This window comes from Aphelocoma coerulescens, chromosome 2 (genome assembly GCF_041296385.1).
Source record: "Aphelocoma coerulescens isolate FSJ_1873_10779 chromosome 2, UR_Acoe_1.0, whole genome shotgun sequence".
In the NCBI taxonomy this organism is placed as follows: Eukaryota; Metazoa; Chordata; class Aves; order Passeriformes; family Corvidae; genus Aphelocoma; species Aphelocoma coerulescens.
In genome coordinates, this window is record NC_091015.1 from 88134021 (window position 1) to 88159660 (window position 25640).

Below are 25640 nucleotides of genomic sequence, written 5' to 3' on the forward strand. Positions count from 1 at the left end.
CTCATCTTTTTCTTTGAGATAAATAGTTGGATAAAGACACTGCCATTCATAATTTTTTGCCTGTTCCCTATTGGTGCTACCCTTTATGCATTAAGAACTTACTGCACTGTACAAGATGGAATAGCCTCTGAGGTTGAGATCATCTGCTACAGAGAGAACAAGGAGTTTTATGTAAAAAGCTAAGGACAGAATATATTTTCTATCAGATTTAACTTAGGAACTTGGCTTTCCATGAGTTTATTTGTTCAGCAAATCTCTGTATTGCTCCATATTTTTCTTCTTGCTACAGGTGTAGCAACAGCAATATCTTCAAATTAGTGTTTAAGTCTTTCATTAAAACTTTGATTTACAAATACTGAGCTAGTGGCTGTGTAACTCTTTTGCTTCCCATGTAACTATAGTTTTCTGTTGATCGTGCTTTTGGCTCCTGAAGAGTTGATTTACATTAAACAGCCTTGGCAAACATGATACAAGTGTTTGGAGGATATAAGATAAACAAAATTCTTGGTAGTGGTTAGATTTCAACTGAAAGCTCCAATCTGTCTCAGTAGGGTCTGACTGACTTACTGAGCTTTTACCAGAGTGCTCATTATCACTCTGCTGATGTGTTTAACAGATACATTTAAGTCACTTGAAAATTATTTAGGTGTAGTAGACTTGCCATGCTTTCAATCACCATATTCTATGTCTCAGGAAACACATGGGTTTATGTAAATTATATTTTAGGTTTGCTTTGTAAGGCCCCTGAAACAACTTGTTGTGACTGCGCTTTTCATATATTTTTTAAGTATATATTTATAAACAAAACAGCATTATGGCTGTCAGGTATTATTGTGTATGTGTGATTTTCTAGTCTTTCAGAATGATATCCAGCTGTCATTAATCAAAATATATTTTCACTTGAATCTACTTGTGAAATACTTTCTGCATCTTACAGTGCTGAACTTAATGCCTCACAAAGTTTAAGCTCCAGTTATTTAGGCTACTGGCATGGGTATCCTGCACATTTGCAATGGACTGCAAGGTGTTACAGGAAAGGAGTTTTGAGCAAATGTTTCCCTTGCTCAAAAATTTGTTTGTGTATCTGTAGTCACCACAGCTCTTATGAGACTCTTCCTTGTTCTTCAGAGAACAAAGTAATTTATGTAAATCTTGGACTGTTTCTTTTTCCTCATAATTTGAAAGTATTATAAAGCCCGGAGGTTTTTCTCCTTGCCATTATTAAAGAACTTATACATCTACTTGACTGGATTGAGCAGTAGCATTGATTCCTTTACAGGAAGTAAGAAATGGATGTTGGATTTGTTCTTGCACACTATGTTAAAGATAGATTAGTGAGAGCTACTTTGAAGTCTTAATGGATAAGAAAAAGGGGGTAAATAGAAAGTTCTGATTCAGCAAGTGAATATGATAGGAGGACATATGTGAGTATTGGTCCTGTTTGATATTTGTTTCTGGGACATGACAATAATTAGTGTTCTGACAAATAAGTTTAAGAATAGTCCTGGATATGCTGTTTTTATTGTCCAGCAGAAGTAAATGAAACATATTGAAACAAGGAAATAGGCAAGATTTTGGTCTGTCAGCTAGAAGCTCTAACCATGTGAAAAAAAATAGCTTTTAGAAGGATTGTGATTTATGACCAATTGTCTTATTAAGAAGAAAAAAAAAAAAAAACAAACCAGAAAGGACTATGTAATGAATGTGCCACTTAATTTTCATAGCAACCAGTAAAAACAAATGTTTACCTGCAGTATGTCTTAGTTAATTGCAACTCATGAGTTTTACTTGAAAGGTCAAATTCAACATTTTTCATTTAGTAAAAAAAAAGTTAGGAGAAATCCTGATATCCTAAATACTTGCTATGAACACTGCTTTCTATAAAATGCATACATATAAAAATAATTGTATTTCTTTTTGTGTTACAAAACAGATGTATTTCCTGAGTACTTCTTGTACTCTCAGGATTTTAGAAAGAGAAAATTATTCTTGCTTCTATGAGTTATTGTCCTTGATTCTGGAGGTGAGAGAAAAGAAGATTCCAGAGAGAGTTTATTATACTAGTCCTATATTACATGAAATGTGGTACCAAACAGAAAAATGAGGAGAATTAAGTACAAGGAGTGTTTTAGCTACATTTTTAAGATCATCAACTACTCTACCTTTACTTTTAACACTTCAACCAAATTTTGAAAAGCCTCTATCATCAATTTACTCTTGTTCTACTGCATGATAGAGTAGCCAAGCTAACACTAAGACAAAAATGTAATCTGTATGGTGTATCTTGTAGTGACAGTGGAAAATTTTAAGGGAAGGATATATATCAACAAGGGGATATTTTTCCTGTGTGGATTTTTTTTTTAATGTTATATATCACATCTTTTCATAAATATGAGGGGATAACCTATAGTTATCACTTTTACCACATTCTCTCAGGCTATTATAAATACTTCTCACCCACAAAGTCTGCAGTGAATAGCCAACATTTCCTGTTCTCCAAAATTTCCTGAGGTTTACTCACTTTGTTTATTTTTGGTTTTGTTTTGTTTTTTAAATGTGTACATTTGTATGGAAAGAGTTGTGTTACCTCTGCATCTCTTTTCAAGTTTAAACAAAATTATTGTTTGGGCTATGCATTTAGTATTGTAAGTGAACTCTTCATTGTGCAACACAATTTTATCCATAGCTGAGTTGATTATTTACTATGACTTTTAGTATATCATAGGTAGTGCATGGTTCTGTACAGGTATATTTCCTTCCAAATCAAAATGGGGGAGTGGGAACAGTCATAATGCCTTTAAAAATTATTATTTGCGAAAACGTGGAATAAATCACAGCAGTAAAACTGATCTGCCTACTCAATAAATATACTAAATAATCTGTTGTATTTTGGAGAGTGGGTTTTTTTCTGCAATTAACTGAGTATTTTGTACACATGCATTTTTCTTTCCTGCATCCTATTCAAAAAACAACTCACGGTGACACTGACACACTCTATCTTCAGAGACATCACAGAATATTGTAATTCCATTCCTACAACATTGTGAAAGTTGATGCATTCATTTAAGCAGATCTAGAGCTGTACCTTGTGCCAGATCACACATTTCACAATGTCAGCCAAGAAGATAATTTACTAGGATGAATTTTGCATTCCAAGAATCAGTCTGAGAACATTTGCACTCCTTTAAGTATTCAATTTATGCCTCGTCACTAATCATGAAGACAGAAAACAGATACCTTAAGCTCTGGGCACTTATCCAGCTCCGCCACTTACTCTGGAGCATGGAGCAGTGTGGTTTCTGCTAGGGTGCTCTGACTACCATCAGAATCCCAAGCTGTAGGAGAGGGGTCTAACGTCAGTGTTATGGTCACACATGGAAAAAGCAGGTGTTTTCTTGTAACCTGACAGAAAACTACAGCTGCATCACTGTCGTATGGGAAGACAATTTTATCTCTTATCAGAACAGCAATATGATTAGAAAATTTCTTATAATGTTATATCCCAGCTCTGATAGGAAAAATATATTTTTTTAAGTTTATATGTGTATGTGTCAGTAAAATATTTGCTTTACATACAAACAACAAAGTAGGTAGTTAGTCTTTTTTCTTTCTTTGATTGTTCATCTCCTAATAATTTGTTTTGCAGCAATAATTTTTTCTACAGTGGAATATATGTTTCCCACCTTGTATTATTATATTGCCTTTGTTCTCTGACTTTCAATAGTCTAACAGAATACAACTATTTATTTTGAAAAATAATGCACTTTCTTATGTATTACGGAGTAAATAAATATAACCTTGCTGCTAGTCTGTGACAAAAGGACTATTTGGTATTATAAAACTTTAATGAGGAAGAGCTTTCCAAGCATAAGAGATTTGAAATATTATAGAAAATTAGATATTTTTTGTTATTTAATATTTCTGATTTCTCCTTTTTATTAGCTTTTTTAAAGGTATACTCTGAATGTGTGGTACTAAAACCTTTGGAATTTTTTTTTTTGTGTTTTTTTTTTTTTGTATTTTTTGGTTTTTTCCTCTTTTTGATGGTCAAAACTTGGGAAAATATTGTTTTAAAGCAAAATGGAAACTTCTGAAAAATGTAGATTCAAGACATTGAAATAATAAAATGATTTTTTTTTGCTTAAAATATGACTAAATATGACTAAATATATTTCCAAATATTTGGAAAAAGTTGAATATAAGAAGGTGATGTTGTAATGTACATGTATACAACAACAATTTTCTACAGAATTTAAGCATTCTATAACAAAAACTTTCTGCCCTGATTCAGCCATGGGCTTAGTAGAAAACAGAAAAAAAATTGTGGCCTGGGACCCATTCTCTGTAGTAATTTTCTTTTGAATATGGTGGAAGTTATTTTTATCCTTGGCAAAATACATAAGGTTCTGCTCATGAATTTACTTTGGCAATGACCCTTCGTGGTTATTTAAGCTTCTGCTCCTCAATGTCCTTAATTATACAATGGACCAAAATTTATTTCATTACTAGTACAACAGCCTTAAAAATTACCAGCTTATTTAAAAACTCTTCAGGTTGATGGTATTTGTGCCAGTTTGGGCAAATTTGGAAATACATCCTCTGAGAGAAGGTAGGTTACAACCAGCCCTACCCTACCAGGTTTGGGAAAAAATAAATTTTCCTCGAAGGAAAGTGAAAGAGATTAAAACTATTTATTTAAAAAACACACAGGAAAAGGACAACAATGCCAAATAATAATAAAACCTCTCGCTCTGTTGAGAGAAATCTGGGAAAATTTCAGAATCCTTCCATAGATCTCTCTCCCCATCCTTGGAGCTGGGTCATTGTGGGCCCACCTCCAGGGCCAAGGCCTCGGTGGAAAGTCCTCCCAATGTATTCTGATGTTGAAACAGTCCAGCAGAGAAAAAAAGGGAAAAAAAAATAAAATCCCAGGAAAACAAAAGTTCAACTCTCCATCTCCCTCCGGAGAAAAAGAAAGCCAAAAGCTGGCTAGAAAGCAAGGAGTGCTTCCTCCCACTCCTCTCACCAACAGAACGCAGAGAAGAGTCTGTATCTCTGTGTCCTTGAAAAATGAAAACAAACTGCAAACTGCTTTGAAAGTTTTGCTGGTTTTTTTTTTTCTTTTCTCTTCCCTCTCAGGCTCCATTTAAAGGCACAGAAAGGCACAAAATTAATTTCTAGGCATAGAACAGTGACATGGGATACAGCATCATAAAGTCACCCCAAGACAGTATTCCATGTGAATGCTTAGTAATTAAAAAAAAAAAAAAAAACCAAAACCAAAAAAAACTAAGGTGAAAAATCAAAAATCTAGGCCAAATGAAAAGGAAGCCAAAACCCCTTAATTTTACAGAGTTTCACAGGTGTGGAAACAAAATTTTTTATTCAGCCTCCACTTAATGCTAAATTATTTTATTATTAGAGAATATGACAGGGATCAACATACTGGAATGATAAACTGCCAGTGATATAACCATGTGCATTCCTCACCCTTTTTTTTTGTCATTCTTTCTAAAAGACCGTAGTCTTTAATTTTAGAATAGCGTTGATATCTAAGTGAAGAATAAGGCAGTTGAAAGGGTGAACTGGAGTTTAAATTGAAACAGTTTATTATCTTGGAAGGTAGGTACTTTTGGTGTTTTATGTAATAATGCTTTGAGCTTCTCTTCTGGATTTCGTGTCCTTATAATTCAGATTGAATAAGAAATATTTCAAGGCAGATAAAAGAGAAGGTACATTACAATTAAAAAGTAATGAAATATTGTTACATAATGTGTGTGTTTATGTGTGTGTGCAAGAATACTAGGCATGCTGCAGTTATGTTTTAAGTTACCTTCTTTGCAATTCAGGGAACCACAGGAGTAAATATTATAGACTAACATTTGCCAAACACAGGACAGTTGAATTAAATGTTGTCTTCAGCCAAGAACTGAAATACCATCTGCTCAGCTCAGTTTTATGCAAGTGCTCTGAACCCATTAGAATTAGCTTCATTGAACATTTCCTCTTTTTTAAAATCGCACATAGTGTGATAAAGCAATTGCAGGACCTGTTGTAGAAGAAAACATCTAGGCAGGTTGCCTTCTTAGTTAATATGCAGAAAACATTTGGTTATAGAGGTGTTTGAGTTTTGCTTGTAAAATACCTCCTTTTCATCTGTCAACCAAGAATAATTTCTAAAATTCCTGGGACCAATGGACATTCAGCCATCATTCCTGGCATCACCGGAGCAGTTTCCTTTAACCTAGAACCTTGAGGAACCATGTAAGACATGGAGTTTTTTGCAGATAAGGAGTTTTACTCTTCTTTTCCCTCCCTCCCTTTCCTATCCCCTCCTCAGTCCACCTGGAAGTATGAGCATGACTGAAAGAGAAAGCAGGGATTCTACCTGTGCAAATTCTCAAAAATTATTCATTTTAGATCCATGATATGTGTATGACTTCACTGGCTATTTACACTTCTAATATATTTTCTGAGTTTCACTGAAAAAATTTCTTTCACAGTCACTGGCACAAAGTAAGGAGTCCTCCTTAACTGCATGCCTTTTTTCTCCAAGGAATCAAGGATTTTATGAACCAAATCACTTATTTTGTTCTGATGTGTGTTTTCTGCTCCATTTATTAAAAAGCGGTGAGCTATTTCTTCAGAATTTGTTTGAGGGAGGAAGAAAACAACAAAACTTGAAGGAAACAGGGATGTTAAGTTAATGTTATTGAAGTCAATCACACCAATCAAACTGATTACAAAGTGACAAGCATTTACTCCTGGTTTTCTCCACCAACTCATAAAATTCAAATTAATTCATTTTTTCTCTTTTTACAACATGTTTATTATAATATTCATAGAAAAAGTTATTGAGTTCCTCAGAGCTACAGAGTATATAAAAAAAACGATGAAGAAGATGCTTCCTAAATCATACCAATCTCTTAATGATTAGGCACACAAATACCTTGTAAACTAACAGTCCCAAAAGGATTTTTTCCCCTGTATTACAGCCATCAAAACACCCAAACTGTCACCTCGGTGTCTCTGTGATCTCTTTTGGCAGCATCATCACAGGAATTCCATTTACCCTATTTTGATTTAATTGATTGTCCAGAGTTTGCAGTTGCACAGCTCCATCCAAGAAACTTTGGAAATGATGGAGATATTCAAGAACTGTCTGGACAAAATCCTGTGCCATGTGCTCTAGGATAACCCTGCTTGAGCAGGGAGGTTGGACCAGATGACTGACTGTGGTCCCTTCAACCTGACCCAGTCTGTGATTCTCTGATATTGAGGCATGAAGAGGCTTATTGATGTTGTGTAGGAACCTGAGTGTCACAGACCCTTATTTATTACCATTTTTCCATTCTTCTTCTCCATGCTACATTTTATGTGACTATAGAAAAACTGCTATGCATTTTTGTAAACAGGGAAAGCTAAAGGACTAGCTGCTGCCTATGTGATTATCCCATTGTATTTTATATTTGGTAGTTAAAGAAGCAAAAATCAAATACCCCAAAACCTTCAGCACACAAAGTCATCAGGGACGTTTTTATAGGATGTGGTTAATATTGATCTTTTTGTCATAAGGACAGTGTCAGATACTGACTGATCCTATGCTTGAATTTGTTGATGTCATCTACTTTTCACAGGTGAAGGGTTTGTTTCAATGGCCTGAGAAGGAAGACCTTTTTCTACTGTGCCTTGATGTATACTTGTATAAAAGGGATCCTGAGTTTTTAATTCTCTTAAAATATTAAGTCACAGGGGCAAAAAATAAAGTGAATTTGTAGTAATAATAAATAGTATTTCAAAGGCCATTTAATTTTCAAACCAGTGTGAAAACAGCTGGTATTGTGTTAATGGAGAGAAAAGAATATAGGAAAATCTTCCTTGCACTAAAGTATGAAATCTGTGCCTTAGTCTGTTCACACCACGCTGCCTTTGCAGTAATGACTCCCACACACTCATAGAAAGGATCACTGCTGAAGCTGGTTAAGGCTCTCTGTTGCTCATTCAGCTTCCTGTAATGACTAACAAAGGACAGGTTTTAAACAATATGAGGTGGATCTCAGTGGAAGGAACCACTTTTGATCAAAGGTTCTGATTTTAAGACCCAACTCTCTGAGGAAGCAGGAGGAACCCTGTCCTGAATCTTCTGCTGTGAAAAGTGCAGCAGGGTTCACTGTGGATCAAACACACTGCTGTAGTCCCAACTGAACCACTTTATCAAAATTAACTGGAAAAAGTGTATCTTTTAATTCAATTACACGTTCCTGTAACTGAGCCCTCCAATTCAAATGCAGAGTGCCCATATATTTTCTGCTCTATCTGAATGGGAGAAATGGGAGAGAGACCACTGAGAACAGTACTCAAAGGCACAGAAAAGCTATTTATATGCAGGAATATAAATACAGTCTGAAGGCAAAACCTGATTAAAATTGATGTAGAATATATCATGGATACGTATAGATGGATTGAAAAGGGTGCATATTCAGATATAAATAAGTGGCTTATTAAAAAATGTGCACTTTTTCCTTCTCTTGTGACCTTTTCCCAGTTCCATGTTTTTCACTATTATGTGTATATACAACAAGGAGACAGGTGCTGTTGCATATAGAGAGATTTCAATTTTAATTTGATTCAATGTTCTCTGTTTTGTACAGCCAAATCTGAAGGACTCTTTCAGCCCATTCAAGTAATCGACATTAATTCAAATAAATAGTTATTTATAGCTATGTTTTGTAACTTAGGTGAATTAGTATTACACACACAAGACACCTTTCTTTGTCCAAATAAGCAAAAAAACCCCATTTTCCCTCAGTAAGTGGCATCACTTTTGAGAATATTTCTCTAATAACCTCATTTCACAGCAGCTGTCACACAAATTAAAGTCATATATGCTGAATGCATGTAAGAAAAGCTGCAGAGAGTGCATGGGTTATCCGATGGTGGATATTTTTGTCCTGAACTCAGTGTTGAGAGCTAGATTTATTACATGAACAGAATCTTGTGTGCTGCTGTATTTTTGGGTATTGTCCTGCAGTGTGATTATTTCCTTTGTTGTTACGCAGACTTAGACATTAGAGAGATATCATTATAGCCAAATAAACATTTATTTCTTTTACAGGGTACAATTGAGGGAAAAAATAAAGTTCAAGCAAAAAAAAAAAAAAGATTATTTACCTCTTGAAGGAATTTTCTTGTTTTACATATAGCTTGTTTCTGGAATTGTGACAGCAGCAGATTGTGAAATTTGTTCTTAAAGAAGCCTTAAACACTATTGTTCCTAAAATTTCCCTTAGTGGTGAGCCTTAAGAGCAATAGAAAATTTTCTTACTGATACAGCTGTGATTACGCCCAAGTCACTGTGGATCTTTTCTAAGTAGCGAAAACATGATTAAAATTACCCTTTATTTTTTGTGGAGTGTTCAAGTGAGTATATAAAAGAACTAAAAATAAAACTGGTATTTTTATATTTTCTTTTGATGCCTTTATTAATATTTTATAAACCTTTTCAAATTAAAGCAAACCACAAAGAAGTGCATGGTAGCTTAGTGAATGAGAACTTGTATTCCTGTATAGGTACAATAAATTATTAATTTTTATTTCTGTAATTTAGAGTGAGTCCAAAGAAGCAAACACACAGAGGGCTAAGCCTACATAATTTGACCTCTCTGCATGGTTGGTACACTTTGCAGCTTACATTTGAGGAGCTTCCTTATTATTTGAAAAAAATAATGTATTTCATCCAGTAATGTATATGTGAAATAATTTATATACTTCTCTGAGCTTGCTATTGCACACTGCTTTCTACTGAACATATAAATTCATGCACATTATGTTCATTATAAATAGACAGGATGATCTGTAGACTCTTAATAAAGTGACTGAGGTGATTTGCTTATGGCTATGCCTTTATCAACTACAGTAAAAAAGTGCATTGAAGAACATGCAAAATAGTTTTTCTTTTATTCTTGGTTACAGTTCCAGCTTTACTTGAGATAACTTTGAGTGATCCTTCTCTCCCTAGTTCACATTTTCCAGTGAATCAATCCAGCTTCCTCAGCTGTGATCTTCATGCTTCTTATCCGCTAACAATGCCTTTGAAGGTGCTGTAGAATCCCAGGGAGGATCTTAATGAAGTTCATTTATACTGTATTTGGAATTCAGAGTAGACTTGTCTATTTTCAACACCTATTTTGGGTGCAATTAGAACTGTGTCCATGCTCACTATCTTTACTCCAGTTGCAAAGTCCAGTCCACAGAACAAATGCTTGTATGGCAGCAAACTGCAGGTCCATATACTTGGGGTCTTGGTTGTCCAAGGCAGAATATAAGCAAACAGCAAAGACTGAGACTGTGTGTTCCAGCCTGCACAGATGAATGAACAGCAAATTAAATGTGGGGCAACCATGAGAAGAAAGGAGGAATTGGTGTGATTTTTCACTTTCTCTTTTCTGGCCTTTTTCCATTCTGTCACTCAGTTCCTCTTGCTTTTACTTTAAAAAGATCTTTTTCGGAAGAACCATTTGGCCTGCAGACTAGTCAGCTCCTCCTGAAAGTGTGTGAGAGAATAATATTCCATCAATGCTTTCTTCCCCTCTTATGTGTGCTTTCTTAGGCTGCAGTTTCTGGCTCTGAAAAATTTATTTTAGAATTCCTGCTTAAATTTAAAAAGAAATTGAAGAGGATTCTTCCTTTTGCATGTGAGAAAGATCTAAAACATTATTTCATTGTACCTCCAGACTCAGAAACCAAATTAAAATAGTCTTCTTTTTTTCTTTTTTTTTTCCCCAAAGCTGATCTCTAATAATTTTGTGCTCTGGGTTAGCTTGACTTCTGAATTACAGAAAATTTGAGGCATCAAAACAAAAGTCATCATCTTGATAACCCATATTTCTATGATAAAAGGCATCAGTATTTTTTAGTTAATGTGCAGAAGGGAATGAAAGAGAAGCTGGGAAAAAAGTATCTATGTGCACTTCTCGCAGGAGAATATCTGCACATGCAGTGTCTGGAACAGCATAGAGTGGGGATTTCATTACTGTTTATTTATTCCCGTGCTTTATACAAACCCAAAGCTGTCATCCCAATTATGTATATACTGAAAAATATTTTATTTAAAAAAACCAAAACAGCAAAACTAATCCTCCTTCATCTTTTTCATTTCTCTAGCTGACCATCTGCATGCCACTTGAGGGGAGTGAGTGAATAAAAGAAAATAAAGTGTTACAACAAATTTTAAAAAGCCAGTTGATTCAGGTAAGTGATGTACCTTGTAGGATTTAGCAAACTAGTTTAGGTGAAATGAATAGTTCTGATTTTAGTCATACACAGAAGCAGATACAGAAGTGTCACTTGTGTGTATCCCTACCACACCTCTGAATAAAAAGCTAGCTGTCACATCATATATGAAATAGGTTTAAAAGTTTTGGTGTTTTTACCCACTGAGAGACAAGAAAAAATATATGTGATTTCATGGTATTTAATCTGTGGATAAAAAAAAAAAAAGGAAAAAACCCAACACCTGAGGTTACTCTTCCCATAGAGTTGTAGAATTAAAATGAATTGTTTGAATTGCAAAAGTGCTTGGAAGCTAGAACAGTCTTTGAGGTTCAGGCAAGTTAATTAGTGCAGGAGTAGTTCTTTTCATAACAAATGAGAACTGTGACATTTTATGTTAACAGTCACTGGAATAATCTGGGCTAAGGAGTGTCTTGATTGCACAAAGCTTTGTCTTGGTGCAGTTACAAGCCAGCATAGAGCTGCCCCATGACATCAGTAATGATTGTGGGGCAGACCAGCCTCAGTTACATAGTGGAAGACATCTGCTACAAACTGCATGTCCAAACCAAGAGAGTACATAAATTCTCTGAACAGCTTAAGGAAGTCTCATGACTGGAAAAAATCACGGAAAATCTTACCAAATTTGGTATCTGCTGGAAGGGCAACACAACATGACAGAGTGCAAGCAAACCAAGATATGCCCGATGTGTGTTAAAGACAATTTCTTGAAACAATTAATCAATAGGCCAATTAGGGTGGATGTTCTGCAGACCTGTTATTCACAAAGAAGGGGAAGAACTGGCTAAAGATATTAAGGTCCCTGATGGCCTTAATTGCAGTGACCACAAGACTGTAAAGCTTAAAATTTTGGAAAAAAAAAAAAATTAACAAGTCAAGTAGAATCACATGGACTTGGGGAGAAACAACTTTGGCTTGTTCAGGAATCATCTTGGCAGGATCCCGTAAGAGTCTGAACTGGAGAACAAAAGTGCCATGGGGAGCTGGTTGACCTTCAAGGACAATGTCATCAGTTAGAGTGGTCTATGCCAGTATGCAGAAAGCAGTCACACAGACATTGCAGAAGACCCACACTGGTGAACAGGAGAATCTTGACTGAATATAAGAAAAACCAGAATGTACACAGAAGGTAGAAGCTGGGATGGGCTTCCTGGTTATTTCCCATGGAGGCATTGCCCAGGTGTGTAGAGGTGAGGTTAGGAAAGCAGTAGCTCAGTTGGATCAAGAACTATAAAAGAAACCGGGTAGACTTTTATGAGAACATTGGCAGCAAAAGGCAGCCTAGGGAAACTGGGCCCATTGCTCAGTGGGGCAGAGGATCTAATGACAAAGGACATGGAAAAGGTCAAGCTGACAGAAAGTTCATGAATTTCAACAAAGGTGAATGCTGAGTCTTGCATCTAGGTTGGAATAATTTACCATGCAGAAGTATGGGCTCCATGCCAGGAGGGTAGAAAACGTCTTTGCAGAGAAGGTCATGAACAGGTCTTGGTAAAGGAAGCTAAGAAAAGACAGCCAACTGCATTCTGCAGAATATTAGCAAGAAAGAAGCCAGTAGGCTGAGAGGAGTAAACCTCCCCCTCTATTAAACACTTATGGGACTGCATCTGGAGTATTGTATGCAGTTTGAGCACCCCATAAAAGACATTGATGTCTTGGACCAAGCTCAGCAAGGAGCTACTGAGATAGTCGGGGGTGCACGTGATGAATGAGGAGAGGTTAAGAGAGCTGGGTTTGTATAGTCCTAAGAAGATAAGCTGCAGGGAGGTCTTACTGCTCTCTTCAGCTACTAAATGACAGAGAAGATGGAGATGAATTCTTAATGGTGCATGACAATATAGCAAAATACAATGGGTACAGTTGGTGCATGAGAAATTTTGGTCAGAAGAACATAAATATAATCAGAACAAGCAAGTGGTGGAATGGGATTCCCAGTGTGGTGTATAATCTCCATGTTAAACATATGCTAAGATTGACTGGACAATTACCTGAATAATCTGATCTCCTTGTCCTTACTTTAAACAGTGGTCCCATCCAGACTACGTAATTCTACTGCTCTATAATCAATGCTTAAAATAAGATAGATCATTAAAAACAAAACCAAACAAAGTGTCATGAGTGTAAAATAAATATTTGAAGTACCAAATTTTTAATCTTAAAATTTCTTTTATTGTTTGAATGTAAAATTTTGCCATCTTTCTGAGAAACTAGATAGAAAATGAAATGCAGCATTGTCCGTTTGTTTCTGGCACAAATAACAGAAGGTGTATGGAAAAGCTCTTGTTAGGAGCTTCTGAGTTTTCCGTTCTGATTTCCAGAAAAGAGTTGTATGCAGAAATGTCAAGAAGAGCATTGAAGAGACTTCTGGCTTTATCTGAATTGAACTCTACTGTAAAAAAAAATCAACATTTGTTAATTATTTATAATGGGCTCACAAATAAGTGGAAGGAAAACCGATCATACAGTGCTGGGTTTGTGACCATATTTTGATTTTTCACAGTTGCTGAAAGATCGGCAGAGCTTTTTGTATGACAGATATTTTTGTTACATCCAAACATCACTCAGTGAAAACCATTTCCTGCATTCTTATTAAAAGAATTTATTACTTTATTAGAAGTAGAGCCAGGACTTTGATATTACTTTATCATTTCACTGCACTATTTAAACAAAGAAATAACAAAAATATTCCTGGTTAACCTGAAATTGAATCTGCAGTAAGCATTCTTAGTCACTAATATTTCTAGCAGTAGAAGTGTACTCTGTTCCTAGTAAAATTATCTGAATATCTGAGGATATAAATAAATAAGCTCCCAGTGGTAATTAAGGCTGACATGGATTTTAATGGAGGCATTGAGGTTTTTTGGTTGGTTTGGTTTGTTGTGGGTTTTTTTTAATCCATTGAACTGAGTAATGTACTCTCATCTGGACAAAATATTTCAATGCTGTTAATTTGCCAAGGATTCTGGGCTCTAAGGAAATACATAAATAAAACCCAGAGGTTTATTTCTCTCTGAAGAATAAAACATGAATGTTTCTGTTTAACTGTAGTGATTATACTGTGCTTAGTCTTCAGCCTTTCACAGTTAGGTAAATAAAAATTTATTTTAATTTGCCTGAAGTACATGAGCAGATATACATACTCACATTATGTCAGTAAAGGACTATAAACATTTTTTATGACAATTAAAAGAAAGAAGTATTTATAGAAATATATTGATAATTTTTGATACTGAAGTAGTGGAGACATCAATTTTTATATGTTATTAACTGCAACTTCAACAGCATCTTGATAAACCTTAGAGGCTTGACTCTCAAAATTGTCAAAATTATAACCAAGGACATGTTGATAGCTGTGGTGCTGTTTTCTACCTAGAGATGGACTGAGGGAGGTGACCCTTCTGTGAGGTTTGTTGTAAGACTTTGCTGCAGGACACAGGATCAGACTGTAGCTATAATTTTACTTCCCATTATCTGTCAGTTAAAAAATCTGTTGGGAAGACGTCCTATTCACAGATTTCTTTATAGTACAGCCTAAAATTACATATTTGAGTGTATTCAGTTGACAGTTACATGAGAGTAATGATATAGTTGAGAGGAAATATATACTTTGAAGCCAATGAAAGTTAGTTCCATGAGTGAATGGAAATTTTCTTAGAACATGCCCTCCGTGGGATGAATATAATTTAAACGTAGATGAAACAAGAAATAGTCTTATAATTATACATATTGAAAGGCTATTCAAACATTAACAGCATGCGATAATTATTTTTTACAGTTTTATTCTTATGTATTCTGCAATTTTCAGTTTGCAATATTTTGCTGAAAGCATTGCAGGCTAATGGTTTTCAGGTGTGATAGCCAGGGTGTGGTGTACCTGAGAATCCTCTAATAACTTCTTACAAACTGGTTGTTTCACAGATACTAAACTTGATTGATTGACTCAACTACTTTGCAGTAATTATTGGAGGCAGGGTGGAGAGGAGGAGTTAGTCGATTGTTGGGGAGATCTTGAAATTGGCAGATGATTTTCCCATTGAGCTAGTCAGCTTCAGGCTGCATGAACCAGCAGCCTCTCTGACTTTTGCAAAAAGAATGTGAAAATCTTTTCCTGAGCAATTTTAGTCACATATGCAAAAATCTGGCTGTACAATTCCAGGGCATTTGTCTTTGAGTTATACTGAGAGACGGGTATGTCCAGCTCTAACAGGGATGTTAGCTGGGGGAAAGGAATGGTTTTCCGGATCAGAGAGAATTACGTTTCTGGTAGAAACAGGGAATGTCTTTAGAATCTTCCCTGTGAGGGAAATTTAGATTGAAGATTTTTTACACTGTTGAGCTATAAGGCTAAACCTTGGGACTTGACATAGAATATATGATGATTTTCAGTGATCTTTATGGAGAAACCCACCCAGACTGTGAGAGAAGCTGGAGCAAGTGCTGTGTGTTTTATGTTTTTCAGGCTTGGGGGTAAACTGTTGACGGAGTTAAAATACTCAGGAGAGAAATAACAGTCCCTGCATGTTAACTTAAAAATCAACTAAAGAATTGTGAATTGCTACATAATATAGAGATAAATTCATACAGTTTGTGGGGTAGGTTTTTTATTATTTTCCTTTTTTCCTTTTTTTTCTATTTTTTTTTCTATTTTGTACCTTAATTATTAGGGGTACCAATGTAGATATCTCTCTTCTAAGCACCACAGAAGTTGTATCGGAAAAAGTAACTATTTTCTTGTTTTGCATATGTTTTTTTCCAAACGCATATTGTTACTGGCTATTCAAGTCTTTGGTCAACATTTTATCCCTTCTTCTTCATCACAAATTATGGATGTAATGTCTTAAGATTGTTATTTGGGAAACTGCTGGAGCAAAAGCAGTACTCTCATATGCTTTTTCTGAGGGCTGTCACTGTGTTAGAATATACACTATGAGGGAGGATATGTTAACTTCTAAGGTGTGGATTCAAACCGATATCTCATTTGCATCCCACTGCAACTCTAGGTTCAGCTAAAATGAAAACTCATTGCCAGGTTCCTCCATCTGACTTGCTGTCTCGGTTTGAAAGACAGGTGTCTGCTAAGGAAGGCAGAAGCCTCCCTTGGAGTGGCAGGTATAACCCCTTTCCCTCTGAGTTATTATAATTTTGAAATCAAGGGTCTTTAGGCAAAGATGTGGGAAAATAGGAATAACAGTTCTTTACTATATATATATATATATATATATATATAACTAGTCAAACAAAACAACAACAACTATGGCAGTAACAGCAAACACAAACCCAGTCCCAGCCTTCTCGGCTGTCAGGCTATTTCCCCTCGGGTGCAGTTCCGCTTGCAGCCGACAGGGATCGCTGGCGGCTCCCGGTGAGCAGGGCAGGTGCGATGGTTCCCCCGCGGCTGCAGGGGGCGCTCCGGAGCGAGCTCGGGGAACACGCGGCTGCTCTGGCGCCCTGGGATCCCGGGGAAGGGTGGAACAAAGGAGCTTCACAAACCGGTGGGCAGCTGGTCCCGGTTCCCGGAAACAGCAGGCTGGACTGGTAGGCTGGAGCGGCAGGCACAAACACAAATCCCGGGTGGCAGACGAGATGTATCCAAAAGGGGAACCCCCCGGGGCTCCAGGCAGGCAGGGCAAGCACGGCTACAGCGTAGCGAAGGCTCGAAGCAGCAGCGGGGTGGGCGGCCACAGCCCCAGCCTCCAGCAGGGCAGGGAAAGCAGCCCTGGGATCCCCGGTGTTGTTCCCAGCAGAAAGGAAAGACGCCGAAAACGGGAACCAGCAGCTCCTCTCTCCGCGGCTTCTCCCTCCAGACGCTGAGAGCGAACTGAACTGCCCGCCAGGTGAAAACAAAAGCCTGGCCGGGCCCTTTTGTCTTTTCTTAAGTATGGCTATCTCCTCTCAAGTATGGCCATTTATCTCCTAGCAACATGCTATGGGAAAAAATTCCTTTAACAGAAAAAAAACTAGGACTAAACTAAAACCCCAACACTTGCACAATGTTTAAATAGGAACAGGATGTATCATGTCCATAGCAAAGGAAAGGGAAGCGATACAGTGAATATTTAAGGAATCTCATCTGTTGTTTGAAATGGCAGTTTCCTAACACAAAAATGAGAGCTTTTACATTTTCACATCAACAAGATTAGAATGGTGACAGTCATTGAAGAACACCATGTCAAGTCACTGAATCATCTTCCTTGAAGATCTTTACTTTTCATGTGATTTTAGGACCTCATGGAAAACGCTGGACAATTAATGAAAATTTCAGTTTGATGGAAAAAATGTGCAACAGTATAAAATAACAAGGGAAAAAGTAGAAAGCAGGACTAAGAGAACTTAACCTCTTTAATGACTAATTGTGTTTCGTTAACTGTGCCAGTTAACTACCCTTGTGAGTTAACTATCCTTGCAGATGTTCTTTTCTAGCAACCAGGAAAGCATTTTTTAGCTTTACCTTATGTAATGTTATTTAGTTATTATCTAAGTAATCTTTATTAAAATAATCTTGAATTATTTTAGAGCTTGTCCCCTAATTTTTCAAGCCTGAATTGATATGAATAGTCCTTTCTTTCTACATTGCAACATTTGTGAAAGTAGAATGTTAGAACTTTGAGATCATGAGTATATGGTTTGTGGATTTACACAAAGCAGTTCTTTGAAAATTTTACACCATTGAAAAAAGCTTTTTAAAAAAGATTTTTCCTGCTATATAGACAAAAATGATCATATTTTATTTTTGTGTATCAGATCAATGTTTTTTCTAGAGCGACTTCTCTCAACAGAACAATTGTGCATTTCAGATTGAAAGAAGTTTAGAAAGCCAGATTTGACTGTGTCCATTAATAAGTCTTTGCATACCTTTTTCTGAATACTTTGAAGTAAATCTTGTTTTAAGGAAAGTAGAGATTAGGGTAAAGGAATAGTATTTGCAACTGATTTAAACCTTTACAGCCATTTATAATTCTGTTATTTACTCTAAAACATCCAGATGTCAAACCTCAACGCAAAATCCATCTCAGTTATACTTCTATAAAGCTAGACGTTTAAGCGCGTACCTGAAAATCTTACTGTGTCCCCGAGATCCCTCAAGGTCAGCAGCAGTTACCAGGAGATGCTCCTGCTTCCACTGGCCCTGTAGTATCAATTTTCTGTATCCATCCTCACTTCAGCCCCAGAGAAGTGGGAAGAAATCTGGGTCTGGGGGTTCTTGTTAGGCTGTTCCAGGATCCAGTTCATAGATTTTACACACACTTAGGTAAGGGCTAGTTTGTTATTCAGTTGTTTCTAATCAAACTCAACTGAAGCAAAGTTGAGGTAAAACTCAAGCCCTAGCATCTGTCCGTAGCATTCAAAACAGTCTAGACCACACAGTTTAAAACATCTTTAGGCAAAAGTGAGAGGCATTGCGGTTATCCTTGCTGCACAAGCCTTGCATCAAATTATTTGTGCCTCACTCCTTGAGTTGACCTATATCTAAGCTGTCAAAATGGCAGTCAGGCTTACACTGTTTCTACTTGTCTTAAACCTCAAATTACACTTGCTTAAAAGGTTTTGTAAGGTAATTTACAAAGCCGACTTGGTGGCCTCTTACATTTCATTGCATATCAGTTAACAGTATAACAACCTGTACTTTAAAACTGTGTGCTACAAAGATCTCTGTAGAATAACAGAGAATGGTAACATTTCCTTGGGACCAGATGTATTGCATGCTGAGATCACCCCTCCCTAGACATAATGTGAAAGTAAAACTAACAGGCACCCAGGAAACAGCAGCAAGTGTTCATAATGTGTGAAAATGTGTAAAAAAGCTGATAAATTACTGGTATGTGCTTCTTTATTGGCATAACTGCTGAGAATTCCTGCCTGAACAGTGTTAGGATGTTTAATTCTGAAGAAATTATACAGAGGAATTGAAGAATTTTGTTTTTATTACTGTATAACTGTACTGTTAATATCAGAACTGTTCACCTATCGCTTTGTTGGTGCAACATTTTCTTGAAGCTCTAAAATCTGTGATATAGGGAAATCATTCAGTTCAGCCATATAGTCTGTTTTTCACTAAGGGTTTGCATCATCAGAGCTATATAGAAGACTTTACTTGTTGACAATTCCTTGAAACTCCCTGCTAGGCTGCACCTTTAGTTCACAATTTCTGTATCAAGAAAATGCATATGCTTGGTCCCTAGACTGAGCAGCACTGGGTCTTGAAGTGTAAAGCTAAGTCATGTCATTACATGAATCATTATATTCATTAGCATTCATTGCCAGAGGGATTTTGGTCACTTGAAAACTTTCAATATGTGACAAAAAACTCATAGAACATCAGAAACCTAGATTATTTGCCTGTGTTTGAATTCAAGCTTGATAACAGCTGACTGCACAAGAGATCATCTGACAGAGTCAGTGGCAATGCATGCTTGTGTGCACCTACCTTTGGGAATTGGGCATTATATATTTTTTTCTGTGAATGATCTGATATTTGTGTGAACATATTTCTCCCCAGTTGAAGGACTTAGTGTTTTTTCTTGCTGAAATTCCTGACATTACTCTCTACTCATTTCTCCTGCCTGTTGACATCCTACTGAGTGGCAGCACAACCATCTGGTTCATCTTCACTCCCCCCTACCCACCCCTGGTTTTATATCATCTGCAATCTGCAGAGGAGTGGACGCTGTCCCATTTTTCAGGTCATTTATGAAGGTGTAAATAGTACTGGCCCCACTACTGACACCTGGGGTATGGCACTGGCCTCCAGCTGGACTTTTTCCTGCTTATCACAATCCTCTCTGCCTGGCCTATCAGCCAGTTTTCAATCCACCTCACTGCACTTACATAACCCATACTTCGTCAGCTTGTCTATGAAGACATTACAGGAGTAAAAAGCCTCCCTAATGAGGATGAGGTAATCAACACCCACTGCTCCTCCCTCATCCACCAAGCTAGTCTCCTCATTATTGAAGGGAGCCAGGTTGATTAACCACAATTTCCACTTCATAAATCCATGCTGACTGCTTCTGATAATTTACTTGTCTTTCATGTTCCTGGAAATAATTTCCAGTATTAGATGCTCCATCACCATCCCAGTGATGGAGGTGAGGTTGATCAAGCTGTAGTTTCCAGGATCTTTCTTCTTGTCCCTCTTGAAGACAGGAGTGATAATTGCTTTCTCCCAGCCTTCGAGAACCTCTTCTGATTGCCACACAATGACATCAGTCAGTTCCTACCGTACTTGTGGGTGCTTTCTGTCAGGCTTCATGGGTTTATGTACGTTCAGATTATTTAAAATTTCTGTAGTATGTTTCTCCTCCACCAAGAATGTCTTCCTTACTCCAGACTTTGACACTAGACCAAGGGGCCTGAAGACTAGACTGTGATTCCTGAAGACTAGTTTTCCAAAAAAGACTGAGGTGCAGAAGTCATTGAGTACCTCAAGTCAAAACACTTAATCAGAAATATGTTTGGTTTGAGTCATTTCATAGAGTTTTTGTAGACCACTGCCTGAATTCCTGTTAGAGTGTTGTAAATCACAGGTTTTCCAGGCCATGTGGGTGTTTTATCCATGGAATTGGAAGTTTGCTTACACCATGTGTTCACGTCACAGTGTCATAGACTAAGGCACCAAAGTGCCACTAGGTTTAAGGATTCCTGTGCTTCTGTACATGGAATGCAAAAACAGCCTGAAGGTTTGGGAGGTTGCAGTGCACTTTCACTCAATGTCCTTTTTTTTCCCTTGCTTTGAGAATTTAGAAATACTGATGTCACATGGTAGTGAATTTTATTTGTTCTGTTTTCATGGTGACTAAACTACACTGAAAAGAGAGTTAAGTGACTTACTTGGCTTTTAAGTGACTTGCTTATTTCCTGTACTTCTTGAAATGTAATGATTTTATGTTGTGTAAATATTTAGTTAATGTTGATTATGCATAAACCTCAGATAATAGCTAAAACGTCTGCAAATTTGCCTAGTAAATAGATTCCCTGAAATGATTCATATTTATTCTTTTATACTTCAAATCTTCTTTCTTTTCCCCCAGACAGTGTAGGGAGAAAAATTGTCGCACTAAAAGCTTGATTTTGTTCTGCTCTTGCACATGCAATCCATTTGCTCAGTGGGATTCCAGCTAAGTATAGAAACAAGAACATCACACTGGGGGATGTGTGCACCTAAGAGAGACCTGAAAGCTTCCAGCCTTAAGCTTTTCTAATGGCAAATGATCTTAGTGATCTTATTTAGCTGTATCTCAGACAAGAATTAGAGGAAAATAAAAAACTGGTCTTGCTCACTTCAAACGTATTTGATAATATCTGTCCTATTATTTTAATTTTTTTTCTGTATCTTGTATTTTCTTCAAGACATAGAAAGCAGTGTTGAACTTTACTTCTTTTCTTAATCTGCCAGGAGTTTTTTGTTGGCACAGTTGGAATATGAGTTAAAACATAACTCTTTGCTCTGCCCAGAGGTGTGTAGCAGACCACAAAATTTAGTGCTGTGTGTTCTGTTCCCTACAATGAGCTTTAGCCTATTTCTCCAGTAAGCTCACTGCAATTACTGGAGCCACTCAAGGAATGAAGCCTCTCACAGTTCGAGTCAAGGCTTTGATTGCACCCTGTTTTATCTAGCATTTGGTCAAAAGATGTCCTAAATTGTTTCAGACATTTGTTTTTTTCCTTAATCATGAGCGAAAGGAATAAACATATACAGCGTTTGTTCCTCCCTAGTAATAATTACTGTATAGTGGGGGAGGTGACTTAAGAAAAAAATAATGAAATAACCCTTTCAGAAACATTTCAGCAATTTAATTTGATTCCCAGAAGTTGTTTCCTAAAAGTTTCCTGTCAGTCACTGGCAGGACTAATGAATAGATAAGCAGCAAGCACTGAAAATACATCTGTTAGTTAAACTGTATTCCTTTCTCCTGTGCCCACATTTTATAAATATGTTAGATTTCCAGAGGATCATTTAGGATCATTCTGTTAGCGGAGATTATAATTAAGAGTATTGTAACTGAGTTTGTGATGCTGCAATGTAATTTTCAACAGAACAATTGAGAAAATATTAAAAAATTATATAAAGTGGATGGATAGTTCATACTGACTATACTCTTCATTAAGAATTACACAAATTGCAACATTATGAAGGACCTGTGTAAGAATACGGAGCATTTAGCATCTTCTAAGAGGCACCATACATGGATGTTTTCAAATGAAGTATTTGGTATCTGAAATCACTTAATAAGCTTTTTATTTCTGCCCAAGAATAAAATTTGCACTGGTAAAGCTAAGCCATTTCTGGAGGATAAATTTCTAGTCTTGGTTATAATATCAGTAAACTCTTACACAACAAAGAAAAGATGCAGGATGAGGAAGGCAAGCTGGAGAACAGACAGAAATAAGCAAAGTTAGTGGGTTGTTCTAATAAGTAGACAGACTATGCTTGATGTTGCAATAGTGTCTAGTAGAAATTGTGGAGCCCATTTTCATACTAGAAAGAACAGATAAATCACTGACCTCAAGCTGAAAAACCTGCAGGAATTACCCTAATGTTTGTAACCAGAGTTATAAATTCATACCCCTTGCTGTCACTGTGAATAAGTGAATGTTTCTGTATTTGATTGAAATAAGCCTAGTTACAGTAACTGATGGAATGAGGCATGCTTTATTTTACTAGAGCTCTAGAACATAAATACATAATTTCTTTTAATTGTTACTATTTTTTCCAAGATTAGATTGTTTTTTAAAAAATAATTTTCCAAATAAACCTAATATTGTTGGGGTCGTGTGTCGTCGTCCCCCCCTCCCCCCCCCCCCGCCCCCCCCCCCCGCCATGTAGCCCTGGGAGAGGGACCCTGGGGGGGAGACACGGGGTTTCCTTGCCCCTGCTCAGCCTCGTTCCCCGTTGGTTGTTTTGTGTTCCCCTGCGCGCTCAAGGACCCTCGGATCCCGTGATTGAGCAGTTCCTGGGCAGATCCCAGCCATGTGGCTGGAGAAATAAACATCTCTGAAACATCTATCCATCTATCAAGAATCCGTCCATATAGATTTCTTTCCACGGGCCTCATTGTCTGATACACCTGTTGCAGTATCCCCACTGTAACAAATGCTAGGTAATGCAGGCAGAACGATCCCCGATCCCTAAGGACAGCGACTGATTTGTGAGTAAACTCTGGATTTCTATTCTTGTTTTGTTTTGCTGTTCCATCTCTAAACTATGGAGGAACCATGGAAAGAGTCTTTACTCTCAGAGCCGGATATGGACATTTATCTTAAAAAAAGATCTTGAAAAGATTCTTGAACAACGATTTGTAAATTTTAGCTTAATTCAAGCTCAAAAAGAACTGAAACAGTTCCTGGCATGGCTGTTTAAGAACTTTTTCTACGTTTCTTGGGATTTGATTCTTACCACAGACTTTTGGAAGACTGTTTGGGCACAGTTAATTTCTCAGTCAAAATATGTCCCGATGGAAGAATATTTTTGTGAATATTATTTAATTGCCGAGACTGTTGAACAATGTCAGCTGTGTCCTTGAGAAGTTAAGACTACTTCAGGTACCGTGCAACCCAGGCCACATGGACTGAGCGCTCTGCGAGCAGCAGCGAGGCAGTTCCCACACACGGGCGGAGCGACGCGAGCTGCACCTTATAGTATTTTGTACTGAAAAGTTGAACAAAGAGCAGGTTATGCAGTTTAAAAATTGTTTACTAATGTTCATTCAAGCCCTCTTTCTGCAAATGATACACAGCACTACTTGAAATACAGAAGGTGGCAGATATGTAGGTGGCTGAGGTCCAGCCACTGGAGATTAAGAGCTTGGCTCTATTGGGCAGATTGCTTAGACCACTCTGTTCTCATGGTTTGCTGATAAAAAGCAAGAAGAAAGTAACACAATGCCAAAGAGCCTTGCAGATTGTTCTTTTACAGTTTAACATTCAGACAATTTGTCTTGGCCTTCTAAATCAGTTGAGCTAATCTAATGTCTTACTGCTGCATATGATACTGATCTCCTTGACAACTCTTTTTTTTTTTTTTTCCTGAACCAGTTCCTTAGCTAAGTGTTTCCTTAAGGCTAATCAGTGGCTTCCACAGTGGTCACAGAATCATAAAATCATAGAATGGTTTGGGTTAGAAAAAATCTTTAAAGATCATCTAGTCCAACTTCCATGCAATGAGCAGGGGTATCTTCAATTAAATCACGTTGCTGAGTCCCATCCAACCTGACCTCGAATGTTTCCAGGGATGGGGCATCCACAGCCTCTCTGGGCAACTTGTTCCAGCATTTTACCATGTCATTGTAAAAAGCTTCTTCCTTGCATCCAGTCTAAATCTACCTTCTTTCAGTTCAAAATCATGATCCCTTGTCCTATTTCAATAAGCCCTAGTGAAAGATTGTCACCACCTTTCTTGTAATCACCCTATGTTATGTACAATAGAAGACAGGAGTCTTGCAGCAGCCCTCCTTTGTGCTTTTCCCTGTGATCCAATGGCAAAAGCGGTTGCTAGCCCCACGGCCTTACTTTGCCTCTTCTGCTTTTCTGTTGGTCGTTTGCAGTTTTCTTCTCCTTTATCTCTCCAGGACTTCTAAATAACTTGATAGGAAAGTGTTTTTCCCTTTCTATTCCTTGACATTTCTTCCCAGGTCTCTTCTCTCTGAATTAGTCTTGGGAATCAGAGCATGGAATAACCCAAATAATATCATGGTTTGTGCCCCTTCATTGTCTCCTGACTCCAACTCTGTATTCATTCTGCAGGGCTTGAGCACACACAAAAATCCCAAGTAAAACAGCTGTACTGGCAGGTGTCATTCTGGAGATGAGAATGATGACATTAAATTGAAAGAGGTGAGGAAGGCAGATTAATTAAGCACTTGATTAAGTACTCTATCTTCTGAAAAGAGGCTTTTTTTTTTTTTTTACAGGATCTCTCATCTTTAGCTGCAGGTTTCCTGCAGTGCAAGAATATAAACGTGAATAACAGAAATTTGAAAAAAATATTACTCTCAATGAAAAATAAGTAAAAAGTTATTATCTCGATAAAAATGTAATTGTAGCCTTGCAAGGATATAAATTTAGTAGCAGCGCATTTGTGTTTCGGTCCTGCAAAAAGTTACTCAATTAGAATAGGCAGATATTGTTCAGATCTCATTTTATCTGAATGCTGCTTGCAAGTAGGTTTTACCCCAAGAAATTTGGTATGCCTCCCTTTCCTGTTAGTAACACGGAAATAATAGCCATTTTCATTCTGGGAAGGTTACTCTTCAAAAATACCTTTTTAATACATTTCCACCTATGCAGTACAGGGGCCATCTCCTAGCAGTGTGTAAGGAATGAGCGTGTAGTGCAACAGGGCTCCTCATATT

At 37.1% G+C, this 25640-nt stretch overlaps 1 protein-coding gene across 1 annotated transcript in view; it reads left to right on the forward strand.

The window, feature by feature from the left end:
• The window catches only part of CDH18 (cadherin 18), a 246804-nt gene that overhangs the window by 36399 nt on the left and 184765 nt on the right, over nucleotides 1-25640 (forward strand). The window contains exon 2 of the mRNA XM_069005894.1: nucleotides 11164-11250. The gene's annotated coding sequence lies outside the window, so the exon portion shown is untranslated. The remainder of the gene's footprint in view (nucleotides 1-11163; nucleotides 11251-25640) is intronic.